The sequence below is a fragment of the Eschrichtius robustus genome, chromosome 2 (genome assembly GCF_028021215.1).
Source record: "Eschrichtius robustus isolate mEscRob2 chromosome 2, mEscRob2.pri, whole genome shotgun sequence".
NCBI classification, from domain to species: domain Eukaryota; kingdom Metazoa; phylum Chordata; class Mammalia; order Artiodactyla; family Eschrichtiidae; genus Eschrichtius; species Eschrichtius robustus.
The window spans coordinates 19,239,643-19,255,921 of record NC_090825.1 but is presented as its reverse complement, the minus strand read 5'-3'; positions in this window follow the sequence as shown (position 1 = coordinate 19,255,921).

Below are 16,279 nucleotides of genomic sequence, written 5' to 3'. Positions count from 1 at the left end.
ACTTTTGTTCTAAGGGAAAGAACAGAGAAGGAATCAGTTCAGGAGAAAAAAACTGATTAGAAATATAAAGAATTAGTCAAATTGAAATATAACATCCTGGAGCTTAAAGGAAAGCAATTTTCACAACTCAGTGGCAATTTTCCTTGTTACTTTCAAACGAAGCCAATATGTTTATTTTCATGTGTTTTACAACCTTACCAACATTCTAACTTATTTATGAGCCCTAGGTAGTACTCAACGAACTTCTGCATATTCCATTATGCCTACTACCCTAATGGGATGATTTATTCTTTTATTTTGTTTTTAATTTTAGTACTTAGTTTACTTGACTGTGCATAAATTAGTCTGAATGTAGCATTTATCACACAAACTGAGCATTAATAATACATTTCGATATTACTTCAAGAATAGAAATAATACACTAGAAAATAAAACTTGACTTTTAAAATGATAGGAATAAAAAATAAAATGAAAATTAAATGAGGCAATACAATATTTATTCTAGTGCATTTTTTTAATTAATGAGAAATGTGTGCTTCACCAAATAATGACATATACTTTCAAATATCTTGTATATTACCCTTAAGTCAAATTGGGATTTGGTACAGAAATGATGTTTCTTCATATTATCAGAATGAACTCAGAACACTGTGAAAGCAATAGGTTTAAAAAACAAAAAACAAAAAAGCAAACCAAAAGAAAACTTCAAAAACTATCTTATCAATAGCAGGACTATTATTAAGGTTCATTTACTAACTCTATTAAAGTTGGCATTTTCAATTAAACTTTCATTATTTTAATGATACGAGAATATCTGAAACAGATGCTCTCAGCTTCAGCACTGTTACTGTTTTGGACTGGAGTATTCTTGGTTGAGGGGGACTGCCCTGTGCATTGTAGGATGCTTGTAACATCCCTGGCATCTACCTGATAGATTCTAGCAGTACTCACTCAGTCATGGCAATTTAAAACATCTCCAGATGTTACTAGATGTCTTTTGGCATGTGTATGTGTACGCATGTGTGTGTGGGTAGTTGCCCTGGGTTGAGAACCACTTATTTAAAATTATTAAATCTACTCAGCACTTGGTTTTATGGTTGTCATAGATCCTATTTGCAAATATTCAGCAAATTTTTACACTACATACTCAATGTTTGTAAGGAAATCTACTTTTGTAATTGAATCGATTTTGCTATATTTTATGAGGGCAATAGTAGCTTGTAGTGAGTGTAATGTGTACTAAGGATCCAGTTTTAGAACAGGGAAGTAGCAGGAACAATTAAAATTTGGGTAGGAGAAAATGGCAAGATTCACTCAAGCACAGTAGAAAGAAAAAGCAATAATGGATGGCATCTATAAAGCTATTTTTTCATAGATGCCTTCCATAATGTATTACTTGGAGAGCTGACAAAGATCAAAGCAAATACAAATAGAAAGGCTATTGTTTTTATATCAGCATGATTACAAGAGATATGTTATATAAGTTACAAACAGTAGATATCAGTACCAAAACACCATTTTCCAATGCAGATGTACATTTTCTTCTAAAGAGACAAAAGGTCAAATAAAAGTGAAGAAATAACAACTATCCCTTTTAACATGGGTAAGCAGCTACAGTTATACTTCATCACTTCAAATTAAAAATTCAAAATTTTCTTGCAGTTTGTTTCCCTGTTCCATCACCAAACGGGATGAGAAAGACATATGGCAGAATCTTTGAAAAAAAAGGTCAGCAGAGTGGGTGGAGAACAGAGTTTTCCATAACAACAGAGATGTATAATTCCTAATACCACCTGGTACATGCTGAAATTTTCATTTTTAAAATTATATTTCTCTACAAAAAGAAAAAAAATAGGTAGGATTGCTCTTATGAGTATAATTTGTATATAGATTACTCATTGTCAGGTCTTCATTTTTTGATCTGCCTCTCTTACTGCCTGCACATAGGAAAGTGTCAGTAATCATTCGTTAATCCACATCCTCTCCCTTCTCTTCTACCCAACATATAGTTACTAACACCTCTACAATTTGTTTATTTGTATCTCCATTTAATGCTTTAGGATTCTAAATAGAAGCATGCATTTATTTGATATTTACTTGTGAGTTAATTAATTAATCATTTCTACTCCTTCTAGATTCTGTGTCTATATTTCTGAATAGTTCCCCCATTGATACCAGGACTCTGGCCCCATGTGTCAATAACTTTGATGGCTATAGTACATACTCGTAGGGCTCTGTACTGATGACCTCTTCCAGGTTGGCTCATCCATCACTCAAGTTCTTGGAAGAGCTGTTGCTAACGGCTCACAGTTGCAGTCCTCACAGATAATTGCCTTTATCCAAAGTAAGGTCACCCTCCTTCTCCCAGAGGGTGACCCACAACCATTGACATGTTCATGTGAAAATTCAAAAGTCCATCCCTTTGACTCAATTTGGGCAATCTCTGAAGGACTACCCCAGCTCTAGAGCTCTTTGTATTGACTGAAGCCTCAGTTGCAACTGCCTTGCAGATGAGCCTCTTCCTCTGCCTGATCCCACCTTTCAGGTCCATCACTCAAGAAAACCCCCTCATAAATATCTTATATACATCTCCCTATTGGGTAGCTTTATGACTTAATCATAAGAGAAACAAAGATTCAAAAAAGAAAAAACTCCTAGCCCAGTAGAATTCCTATGTCAGTCTCAGAGCTCTGTTAAGACAGGAGTGAGGTCCTGAAATGTGAGAAGAAAATATGTGGGTAGATGCAGGCAGTAAACTGAGCTCATTATTCTCTAAAACAAGGCTACTTAACCTTGGCACTATTGGCGTTTTGGACCAAATAATACTTAGCTGTGCGGGTGGGGGATTGTCCTGTGCGCTGTAGGGTATTTAGCAACATCCCTGGCCTCTACCCACTGGATGCCAGCAACACCTCCTCTCCGAGTTGTGATAACCAAAAATATCTCCAGACAAAACCCTGGGGGTTGGCAAATTGCCTCTGGTTGAGAACCACCGTTTTCATATCTTCTGGCTCTAAATGTGACCCACTTGCCCTTATTAAATGATACTGCCTACTTTCTGGAAGACCCTGCAGAAATCTGAAGAGAGGCAACTGCTTTACAAACCACTGCTTGTCCTCAGGACCTATACCATTTTCGTCTCTGCCAGCCAGACCAACACACCTTGATTGGGGAGATGCTGGGTCCCTAGAAAGAAGCTGAAGGGCTTTGCAACAAGTACCAGCAGGAGCCAACAGAGGTTTTATGGGATGACTTATTGAGGGTAATGTATAAGCGGGGGAATATAAAGTCAGATATGTGGGAGACAAAAGTTCAGGGACCTGCACATCAGTGAAGTTTTTTAGGGTCAAGTGGATTGAGATATAAATGAGCATTTCCTCCCATAAAAGAATGAAATACAATACTTGGTAGAACTTTTCAGGTTCGGGGAACAACATGTTTCACATTGAGATTATGGGATGACACAGAAGGCTACATCTTTGCATGTATACGAAGAAGGAAAGGGCTCTGCACATTGCCTAAGCTCCATTGCTCTGCACCTTGGGCAATCTGGTCCAGCAGACACTGTAGTACAAAAAACGTCTTTGGATTTAATGTGGAGTTAACACCAAACCCCAATAAGAGAATGTAATTAATACCTTGGGTGATGAGAGCAAAGTCATGCAAACTGACGAAAAAACTATACACTTTGAAAACTTGGCAGACTGAAAATTAGTTCATGACATGCTACTGAGATGGAGCTTCTAATCATGGAAACCAAGTGACCATGCAGCTAGAGTTGGGTTATGTCTGATCCATCCAATTATAATATGGACCAATCCAATAGCAACCCATGGTAAGATAAAAGTTGTATATCCAGGATCAAAAACTAGGAGAGTCAAACTATACAATGAGCCAAAAGTAGACTGGTGTCACACTATAGTTCCCCTCAGAGGAGGCCTTCAGGAGACCAGGAAGAGCCTCAACTGATACACCTGGACATCCACTTTGTGCAGAAAGAAATGTGACCTAAAGAAAGAATATATCTGAGCTCATGGGCAGTGGCAGATGGCCTATCATATTGAACACAGACATGGAAGAAAAACAATTGGAAGATCATTGACATAATTTCTGAGAAGGAGGCATATATAAGGATCAATTGGATTGGACATGAAATGTAAAGATCTTTGCATAATGCTTGACACTACCAGGGAGTACCCACCACTAACCAACTGAGTAGATAGAATGACTCAGCCCATTGACTTCAGTCACTGTGATAATGGCTAGCCCAGTGCTGAAACAATGCGTCCATAAATGGAGAAGCTATGGCAGCAGAGATGGATGCTATGCATATACATGGGTTGTGTATAGGTTGCTACTAATCTAGTTTTTCCAACCTGTCAGAAACAGAGACCAATATTGAGCCTCCGTTATAAAACCATCCTTCAAGGAAAACATCTAGTCATTTGGTGGCAAGTTTACTGTATTTAAATTCTTCTGCTCTGGAAGGAGCAGCAATTCACATCGACTGGGAATGACATGTATTCCCAGAATAGGTTTGTCTTTTTTTACTGTGGGGTCATGGCCAGCATAATCATAAGAATACTTAGTCTTCAATCCACTGGCACAAGACCCCATATAACACTGTCTAGGAACAAGAGACCCATGTTACACTAAAGCAGCAATAGCAACTGGTCATGAACATGGGATCTACTAGTTTCACCACATTGGTCCACCCAGAAATTGCCGGCCTGATGGAATAGAGGAACTGCTTCTTAAAGAAGAAGTTGGGGCCTGAGATAGAAAATGATATCCTGGTACTTTGGGGTACCATCCTCCAGGATGTGGTATACACCTTAAAATATATTACTTCTATATGGAAGTACCATTACTTCCCCTAATTTGGGGCTCTGTAAGACAAGAGGTCTTGGTTCTCAGAAGGCTAGTGCTTCAACCAGGCTATACACCAGGAGTTCCATAGAGTCTTAAGTTATAGCTGCTGCCCTGTCACTTCAGGCTCCTCATTCCAAGAGATCATCAGACAAATAAAAAGTTTACTGATGTGGGTAATTTGTCCTGGTCACAAGGAGAAGGTAACATTGCTATCATGTAATGGGAAGCAAAGAAGAACAGGTTTTGGAGTCAAGAGATCTACCAATGAATCTCTTGGTGATCCCATACCCTTTTTATAAAGGAAATGCATATTTTAAGAGTCACTGTCTGAGAAAGGCATAATACCCAGCAATTTGGAACGCTTAGGGAAGAATTTCTGGGTGATTTCCACTAAATAAACTGCCTAGACAAGGAAAAGTGCTAGCAGAATTTGAGGGGCTTTGAGGAAAAGGAGTGAAGGGGTGTTGACAAATCTCAGTTATGCTCTTCAGTTCCTCTGCAGCAACAGAGGCTATACTTCCATCCCACTAAGCTGTCTCTTGCCAGTGCTCCAGGGAACAAGACTAACCAGAACTCTGGGGATGCTCTTCCCAGATGGGCCACAACTGATAGAAAAAGCATGTGGATCTGAGTGGTACAGGTATTCACATTATTGGATGCAATGATTTTCCATCTGGATCCCCTATTTGAGTTTGACATATGCAATGTTCCATGCACCTGGAGCTATCAGCTGCAAATGGTTCAAACATGCCTCTTTACTGGGAATTGTCCTCTGCTACAGGGAATTGCCTTGTGCAAACTTAAGCACCCTTCTGTGATGTTTTGATGATCCTCAGGCCCACCCCCAGGTTTGACGGTTCACTAAGAGGACACATAGGACTCAGCATGTAGTCATGCTCATGGCTGGGATTTATTACAACAAAAGGATACAAAGCAAAATCAGCAAAGGAAATAAGCACATAAGGCAAAATCCAGAGGAAACCAGGCACAAAATTCTAAGAGTCCTCTCCCAGGAGTCACAAAGGAAGTGCTTATTTCCCCCAGCAATGTGCTGTAACAACACATGTGAAATGTTGTCTACCAGGGCAGTTCATTAGAAACTAAGGGCTCAGGGTTTTTCCTGGGGACTGATCATGTAGGAACCCTCTGCTTGGTAAATACCAAAATTCTGCACTCTCAGAAGAAAATCAGGTGTTCAGCATAAATCATATTTTTTGCACAAATAGTATAGGCACAGTGGACCACTCTTACCAGATAGGGTGGTGGTAGTCACCCTGAAATCTAGATGTCAGACAAAAGCCACCCTTGTATACAGGCTCTTCATAGGATAGCAGACAGGCCTGCTGTGCTAACACTTTTGTGTTCATGCAGGCAACCTCTGTCAATGATTAGCCGATGCAGGTATTTGAGAGGTTGGCCTCCTCGCCTCAATCTGGGTTATTTTGGAAAGGCTATCTCAGCATCAGATTTCCCTGGTGGCCTTCACAAGTGAGCTTCTTGCTCTGCTGTCCTCCCTTCATGCCTTCCCCCACTTCATTACAGAGTTACTCAGAGCTCTTCCCAATAAATCTCTGCAAACAAGTTCCCAATCTATCTATGCAACCTAATCTAAGGTAACAGCGTAGGAATGATGACCTGAGATAGACTGAAAGTAGATGTGGTCTAGTGGGTCTCGAATATTAAGGTCATTTAAAATATATTGAGTTATTAACTTTTAAAGTGCCTGGAGCTCTGATGAAAATTAGAGTACAAACTTTTAATTATCATGAGACTTATGATATAGACAATTATGGCTTTTTCTAGTGAAAAGAGTGACCTGGAAAGTCCAATTTGTAGCACAAACCTTATGCTTAAAATGTAAAATGGAGATAGCTAGCACCTCAGTAGAGTATTGAAAGTAAATAAGAAAGTGAATTTGTTCTGACTTAGGAGTCACAATGGAAGAGAAGTAGAGGGAGGACATGGCAGACTAGGTGATACAAGCACACACACACATTACTGTTTTGCTCTACGTACTGACCTTGACGTCAAATGAATTAAACGGATATTCATGGCAACGTTTTTGGCACTCTGGAGCATCATACCTGCTGTATAAATGCTGGTTGATCCTGATTCCAAATGACTGTCTCTACTTAATGCAGAGCCCTAATAACTATGTGTAAACAAGGAAGACTTAATCTATTTTACTAGTTAGGGTCAGTGAAAATATTTGAGATCTTAAGCTTTCTGATAAAAATCAAAGTAATCGTCAGAAAGAGAAAAACAAATACCGTATGCTAACACATATATATGGAATCTAAAAAAAAAAAAAAAAAGGTTCTGAAGAACCTAGGGGCAGGACAGGAATAAAGACGCAGACGTAGAGAATGGACTTGAGGACACGGGGAGGGGGAAGGGTTAGCTGGGACGAAGTGAGAGAGTGGCATGGACATATATACACTACCAAATGTAAAATAGACAGCTAGTGGGAAGCAGCCGCATAGCACAGGGAGATCAGCTTGGTGCTTTGTGACCACCTAGAGGGGTGGGATAGGGAGGGTGGGAGGGAGATGCAAGAGGGAGGAGATATGGGGATATATGTATACATATAGCTGATTCACTGTGTTATACAGCAGAAACAAACACACCATTGTAAAGCAATTATACTCCAATAAAGATGTTAGAGGAAACGTTTCCTCATTTTCTAATCCTGAAAAGTATCCATTATTGAATGCAAATTGAGCCTGTGCCTATGCTTGTAATTCCTGCAGGTACAAATCAGAAAGTTCATTATCAAGCAGAATATAATGAAACTAAGTTTTACTTGGCAAAATCAGCCTCATTATCTGAACACTATTTGAAATCTTACTCATTTGGTAGTAATTACATATGACTACTTGCTTGCTCTCTCTCTACCCACATTCACCTTGTCAGTCATAAGGCTGTTTTATAACATTTGTTTTACTTCCCCATCTCTACCACCTATCTGCAGCCTCTGAAGTCATTGTATCCCTAATGCTTGTGATACGTTCTGCCAATCACCAAAGGTTTTCCTCTGAACTCATGAAATAACTATCTACAATAGCCAGGACATGGAAACAACCTAAATGTCTGATGATAGATGAATGGATAAAGAAGGTGTGGTACATCTATACAATGGAATATTACTCAGCCATAAAAAGGAACAAAACTGGGTCATTTGTAGAGATGTGGATGGACCTAGAGTCTGTCATACAGAGTGAAGTAAGCCAGAAAGAGAAAAACAAATAGCGTATATTAATGCATATATGTGGAATCTAGAAAAATGGTGCAGATGAACCTATTTCCAGGGCAGGAATAGAGATGTAGATGTAGAGAAGGGAGATGTGGACATAGGGGGGAAGTGGAGGGGGGGGAAAAATTGGGAGATTAGGTTTGACATAAATACACTACCATGTGTAAAATAGATAGCTAGAGGGAAACTGCTGTATAGCACAGGGAGCTCATTTCAGTGCTCTGTGAAGACCTAGATGGGTGGGATGGGGGCGGTGGGAGGGAGGTCCAAGAAGGAGGGGATATAGGTATACATATAGCTGATTCACTTCATTGTACAGCAGAAACTAACACAACAGTGTGAAGCAATTTTACTCCAATAATAATAATAATAATAATAATTTAAAAAATAATAATAATAATAATTAAAAACCTAATTACATTGGAAATAGATTTGACTTACCAGAGTTGTTAGACAGTTTCTCAAATGTCAATTAAATAAGCAATTCAAATATGCCTGAGAAAAATCTAAGGTTGCATTTCATTGCTTTGGAAGGCTTAGGAAAGAGGTTTTATATATCTTAACTTCTATAAACATAGAAGTTTCTTCTCATAGAAGGGTGCTAAATGGCCTTTATCAACTCTGTGTTTTCTGCATTCATTCCCATATCTTAGTGGAGAAGCCTGGATCTAACTTTCTCAGGGTGCCTAACTTACACGGTGCCAGTTTGGATTCTCCTATTGAGAGATATTCATGCAAGATTTGGAAGTTGGAAGGTAATCCTATGCAATTATTCACCAGTGGAAGCTGTGAACAGGTCCATGGATGTCGTCAGTGGCCAACTTTGGGCTTTACCAAAAATTCCCTGCTGTCCTCAGCAAAATCACCCTTTTCAATTGGTCAAGCAGCTGAAATCTTCAAGGACAGCTTGCCTGCACCTCTTGTACTTCTGTACTTCCTCAGAGCCTCCTTGACATTTACTACTTCGGGTCTTCCAATGGTTGTATAAGCCACTAATTACCTGCATTCAATCCCTTACTGCCTGAAATACCTGGAGTGGTTTATGTTTCTCTGACTATATCTGACTGACACAGGAGATAATGGGAGAAGGTGTGCACATTAAAGATGAGAGGCTTTGCATTTTGGAGAGTTACTTTTAAATCTCAACTTAAAAAATGCAATGTTTTACTAAACCTTAACTCAGTATTTGAGACAAGATGAGGAGAAATTTGTAAAGTAAAGGAGAAAAGCATTCTGGGGAAATGGTTTTTAATACTCCAAATTATTGTCAATTGGTCAGAGGCCATGACATCTCTCTTTCCTCAGTTTTTTTAGATAGCATTCTTACTTTGCATTTAAAAAAATCTATGATATGTGTAAGATTACTGAAAAATGAGAAAGGAGCTACTCATGATTATGGTTTATGAAAACAATATCTTGTTATGTAGAAATACATCTACTTTTAGAGAAATAAAATATATTAAAGTTTCTAAAGTGAAATTCAAATATACATGTTGTATTTTACAGGTTGAAAATACAAAAGTTATACTGTAGAATAAAGTCAAACAAGACGGATGAAAATCATTTATTTTTAAAACCTGGAATTTTAAATCAGACATAAAAAGTTATCAAGCTATCATATACTGAACATATATTACATATGTATAGTAATTTAGTCTATAAAAACTGGCAATTCATAGTTCTTATTTCATCAATAACAACCAAAGATTCAGAAACTTTGAAATGACATATACTGATTTTTATTTTAAAATGTTATATGTGTCTTGGCAGTAATTCACTTTGAAGTAGAAACCATCTGCAGAAAGAATGAGTCATTTTGTACATTTTGTTTGAAATTTTTGAATTGCTTTTTTCTGTAATTAATATTTATGTATGAAACTTAAATTGTAAGGTGTTGTGTTATTTCTGATTATATCTGTATAATCACAACTTTGACAGTGGTGAAATAATCTTTCCATAAAAAGACATATCTCTTTTCAGCTATTTTATCATTATAATGGTAGAACTAGCTATGGTTGCTTGTTAAATCTATTAAAGCTTAAACTATGAGTGGCTACTATTAAAAATTTTAAATATTTCCCTCTTCTCCCTGCCTCACAAAAAGGTCAAGAAGGTCAATAAAATTTTATATTTATTCATATTTCAAAATATCTAGTCAAGTTTTAGAGATGGATGGTGGTGATGCTTGCACAACAATGTGAATGTACATACTACCACAGAAACATATACTTAAAATGGTAACTTTTATGTTATGTATATATTTCCTCACAATAAAAATACTGGAAAATTATCCTATCATTTACTGTTAATCAGGATTCATCTTCATCCTTTTTTTCCCCCTTAGGCAGTGATCAAATTATAATTGATTTCAGGTAGGCAGGGTTGAGATACAACAATAAATATTTTGTTTCAGTAGGTAAAACTTTAAAAACTGTAGGGAGAAATTACTAAAATATATGATGTAGAATAGAAGTCAACTGATTCATGATAGGCCACTTTATATTTAAATTTATATAATATAAATATAATTTATATTTAATGAATGAGCTTAATTCAGACATAATCTATAAGAAAAATGGATTGACTTAAACATTTAAATAGGGAGAAAGGGAATTATAAGAATTTATATCTAATTAAGATGGGATCAGTCTTGTCAAGAAGATTGGAAGAGAAAAACAGAACAGCAGCTCAACTCAGTAGTGACAATCCTATGTTGTTCCAGTGCCAGAGAAAACCTTTTCTTTGTTTAATAGTTGTGGGATGTCCAAACCTGATTTGCCTCTTGCCTGCCTATATTCTCTAAGGTAACTCATTCTTATACACTCACCCCTCAGCTTTCACAGAGATTACAGTCAGTCTCCCAACAGAGACAAGAGAAGCCATGTGAAGCAATCCCACGTGTACAGACAAACCCTATGGCCGCTACCCATAATCCACCCAGCCCTTACTGAAATCAGCAAGCATTTGCAGAGGACCAAGAACACACAATGAAAGAATGGGTTAACTTCTTTAAAAGGAAGCTTGGTGGAAAAGAAAGAGGAAGTTTTTCTTCCTGTCTCAGTTTGGAAACATTTAAATAACACTAGAAATATTTATATCTTGAAGGTTTGATAGAACCACTTGTGAAAAATCAGTCTTGTTTTATTTTGGAAAGGAGCTGTTTGACAGCTTTCTCAAAGCATACCATGATAATTGGTTTGTTTACATTTTATGTTCTCCTGGTAATTTATATTTTCTGAGAATTTGAAGTCAATTTTCAAATTTATTTGAATAGAGTTGAGTAAAATATTGTCCTATAATTAGTTTCCTCAATATGGTTATGTAATTATTCCCTTGTTTGATTAGATTAGCTAGTGGTTTATCTATTTAATTGGTTCCTTTCAAAATATGAACTATCAAATTTATTTATTAATGCTAGTATTTGCTGAGTATTATTCCATTGTATTTTTATCCATTCACTTGTTTATGAATATTAGGGTGGTTTCCAACTTGGGCTTTTACAAATAAGGCTACCATGACTTACTTGCACATGTCATTTTATGAATATATGCTTTTATCTGTCTTAGGTGAATACTGAGAAGTAAAATGGCTGGGTATTATGGTAACTATGTTAAACTTTTTAAGAAACTGCCAATTGCTTTTCACAGTGGTTGTATCTTTTTAATTTCCCACCAGCAGTTTGTGTGACATCCAGTTTAGCGAGACATTCTTAACAAATTTGGTACTCTAAGTTTGTAAATTTATCTATTCTTATAGATATGTAGTGTTATCTCATTTACGGTTTTAACTTATATTTCCCTAATAACTGCTTGAAATATTTTTCCATGTGGTTATTTGCCATCTGTATACCTTTTATGGTAAAGTATCTCTTCAGATTTGTGTACTATTTTTTTAAATGTAGATTAACCTTTATCTTGTTGAGCTATGAGAGTTCTTTATACATTCTTAAACAAAAGTCCCTTGTCAAATATACATATTGTAATTATTTCTCCATTTTTTTGTATCATATTTTCATTTTATTCATAGCCTCCCTTGAAGAACAAAAGTTTTAATTTTGATAAAATTTAGTTTACCATGTTTTTATAATCCATGGTTTTTGCATCCTATCTATGAAATGTTCGCTTACATCAATACCCAAATATTCTCTCATATATTTTCTAGTAGAAATTTTATAATTTTAGTATTTATATTTAGGTGTATGATCCAATCTGAGTTAATTTTGTGTATGAAGTGAGGTGACGGACATTTCTTTTCCATACAGATATTCAGTTGATTCAGTTGATCCTGCACCATTTCTTCAAAAAGCTTTTCTTCCTCACTGAATTGCCTTGGCATTTTTGGTGTAAATCAACTTACCATAAATATGAGTTTAATTTTGTACTCTCAATTCTGTTCCATTAATCTCTGTGTCCCTCCTTGTCATAGTTTTACCCTTATTCTTACTTTCTTTCATCGAAGTATATCTTCATTTGCTCTTTATGCTTGAATGATATTTTTGCTCTATATAGAATTGAGTTGATTAATTCTTTTCTTTCAGCTATTAAAATTTTTGATTTCTTGTCTTCTTTCTTTTCTAAATTCTGATGAGAAATCTAGTCATTCAAATTGTTGTTCATCTCTATATTTTTCCTAGCTAATCTCAATAATTTCTCTTTATCTTTGTTTTTTAGCGATTTGACTATGATGTGCTTATATACTTCACTTAATTTGAGATTTCAGCCATTCTATTTTTATATTTATCTCCTCTTTCTCTTTTTTCCCCTTCTGAGGTTCTAATTTTCTGTATGCCAGACTTATCTTACAATATGGCCTCATATGTCTCTGAGGTTCTGGTTTGTTTTGTTTTTTTTTTTCCTCCCAAGTTTTTCTCTTTCTTCTTCAGACTGCGTGACCTATCTTCAACTTCATCGACTCTTTCCTCATCAACCTCATTTTTCTTTTACACCTTTCAGTAAGTTTTTTTATTAAGATGGTATTTTTTTCAGAAGTGTTTTTTTTTAATATTTCGATTCTCTACTGGAAAATTCCAATGCATTTCTTTTATCATAAATCTGTGTTCCTCATTGGGCACAGTTATAATAGCTTCTTTAAAATCCTTGTTTCATAATTCTAGCATCTGAGTTACCTTGGAGTACTCATCTATTATATGTCTGTTCCATTGAGAATGAGTTACATTGCCCTGGATTTTCTTATGCTAAGAACTTTGGATTGTATCTTGGACAGTGTTAATATAATGGAAACACTAGATTCTGTCATATGTCTCTAAAGGGTGTTGCTGTTTTTATTGTAGAATCCAATTAGCTTGCTATGTTGGGCTAATGCTTAGACCTCGACTCAAACAGTTTTATTCTACCTTGCTCCTGTGTGGTTAATGGGTCAGCCTGACTTGGGCATGGTTTTTAGACAGACTTTGGGTTCTCTTTCTCTGTCTCTCTCCTGTTTGGTTTATTCCCTCATCTCTTCAGTGGTCATTCCCCTGCTTTCTTTGGCAGGAAAGATGGAGGCTTTCTATCAGAGTTTTAGGAACATTACACCATCACCACATCTGTGGTCTCCTTTAGGGCATATGTGTAAAAACCAGGAAACTAACTTTGTGCTGGTCACCTTCCTCAAAATTTCAAAACCTGTTCAAAATTTGCTTACATTTCTTCACTTCCTACAGCTCTCAGGCAATTGTTTCTTGTACTGTCATCAGAATTTTTAGTCTATATGTGTGAGGCAGTTAGTTTGCTAGGATCCTGCTCTTTTAGACAAGTAGTGGAATTCCTATATACACAAAATTTTGACTATTTTTTCAAGATTATTTACCAAATATGTTGTAATTTATGTTTTGATTTTCTTTTTTTTTTTTTGGTATTGGGGGAGAAAGCACAAAGTATACGGCTGTCTAATGAGAATCAAAAGTATTAGATATCTGATCCAGTATCAAATTTTACTAATAATTTTAAGGTACCATTGAAGCAAGAAGAGACCAGAATCATCAATGCAGTTCCCCAGGCCCTTTCTTACAACGTCCAAATGTACTATAGCCCTAATTAACATATGAGGTTTCCATGGGATAAATGAGTTCACGTCACTTACAAAGAAGATGTCACCCCAGTCATGAAACTTTCCCATTGTATAATCAGATAGTTATGTAGTATACGAGACATTTTCCAAAGAGTCAGGCACCAAGTATATTTAGTATAAGAAATCTTGGACAGAATAGATATATTCTACTGAAAGCACTATTAAATAAATTTCAAAATATTATTAGTTGGTCTCCTAGGTTTTATTTCATTAGCAAGCTGTTTTATAAGAGTTAAAGATTCTTTTGATGGCAAGACACAACACACTGACACCAGCATAGTGTCAGCTTACAGCTCCAAAGGACAAAAGGCTGTCAGGTGTGGCCATGCTTGGGGTTGCACCCAGTAACATGGTAACAGCAAGGTGGAGCTGTAGGAGGCAACTTATCTATGGCAAGTGGGGTGGAGTGGATTTAGCTAAGGGCTTCCAATGGCTTGGCTAATTTAAATAATTTCATGGGATCCAGGGGCTGGGGACTGTCCAGGTTGTCTAGCACCTGGCCCCTGGGCAATTAGGGCAGAAGAAGAGTGGTCCTTGATTATGAGAGCCTGATAAGGGAAATGGTTAAGTGTGGACTTAATCAGCTGCTTTAGAAGGGGAACTGACCAGTTTCTAGCCAGAGCCTCAAAACTGGGTCAAGATAGCATTTTAAAATAACTATACTACACATGCTTAGAAGGGGATTCTCCCTGGGTCATCGTTATTTTCTGAGTGTGTAACCTGGGTCAAGAGGGAATTGCAGACCTGTCGTATAACTATTGTTTCTACAAGGCATTAGAAAGTGGTTGAGAGGAATTCCAAAAGCAAACAGGGAGCCCAATTCCCCTATCCATTCATGATATTTGGAGGATACCACCTCCCAGGGTATCCTGTGCCAGTAGGAGGCAGCTAGGGCAGGTGGCAATCATTCTTAGCTGGAAAACGTTGGCCAGAGATCACTCACCATGACCCCATTCCCTTTGCCTATTCTGGGCATGGAGGAGACCCTGAATCTTTTGAATGTACCATTGCATGTGAAATTCAGAGTTGAGAACAAGTTGAACATCTCTAGTATTACAGGGTTATATTTTAGAGCAACAAACACCATAAAAAGGAAATTCTATATCATGTTAAAATATGAAAAATGCTACAGTGAAAAGAAAACGGGAATGTAAAGGAGAAGAGAAATTCCTAAGCAGGCTTGTATATTTGCTTCCAGGACATCTTAAGTACCGAAATTGGATGTTTAAGAAGAAATTATAGATGCTTTGCATAACAGAGAAAAAATACCTACTAATATGGTCACTTATTTGTGCATGAATTTTGTTTTCTGTAGCTCAATTTTTATTATATTTCCCTAAGTGTCTGACTTGATGTGCAGAGATAAAACTATTATAAATATTTACTTAAATTCAAATTAAGAAATGTTATTACTTATTAAACTTGGTTCTGTTATATAATTTTCAAGGCAGTATGATCGAATTTAGAGGATAGTGATAAACATGCTTATCACAATTTAAAACTTTGCTTAATCGCTAAAATATGTTGCACCAAAGATAAAAAAAAATAATGTGTATCTCCACATTTTTAAAAGTTAATCTAAAACTAAGTATTTTTTTTTTGTTCCTCTTCTTACACTAGGACTCAAATAATACCTAGGCCATAAAAAAAAACCCAAAAAATAAAATGAAGGGTTCTACATGTGCAAGTCCATATATTTTATGTATTTGTTAATCTTAAAAACAATATTATGAGGAAATAGCGTTTTGGTATTTGAAAATGTCACTACCATTTACTTGCTTACTATTTGACAGGATGCTTATTCCATTGCTCTCAGAAATCATTTCTATAAAAAGCCTGTTTCTTAGTCAGCTTGGGCTGCTATAACAAAATACCATAGACTGGGTTGCTTAACAACTATTGTTTACTTCTCACAGTTCTGGAGGATGGGAAGTCAAAGATCAAGGTGTGGGCCCTTTTCCTATCTTGCAGACAGACTTCTTCTCACTGTGTGCTCACATGGCCTTTGTTCCATGCATGTGCATGGAAAAAGAGAGAGGTGTCCTGTCTCTTCCTTCTCTTGTAAGGGCATTAATCCCATCAGGA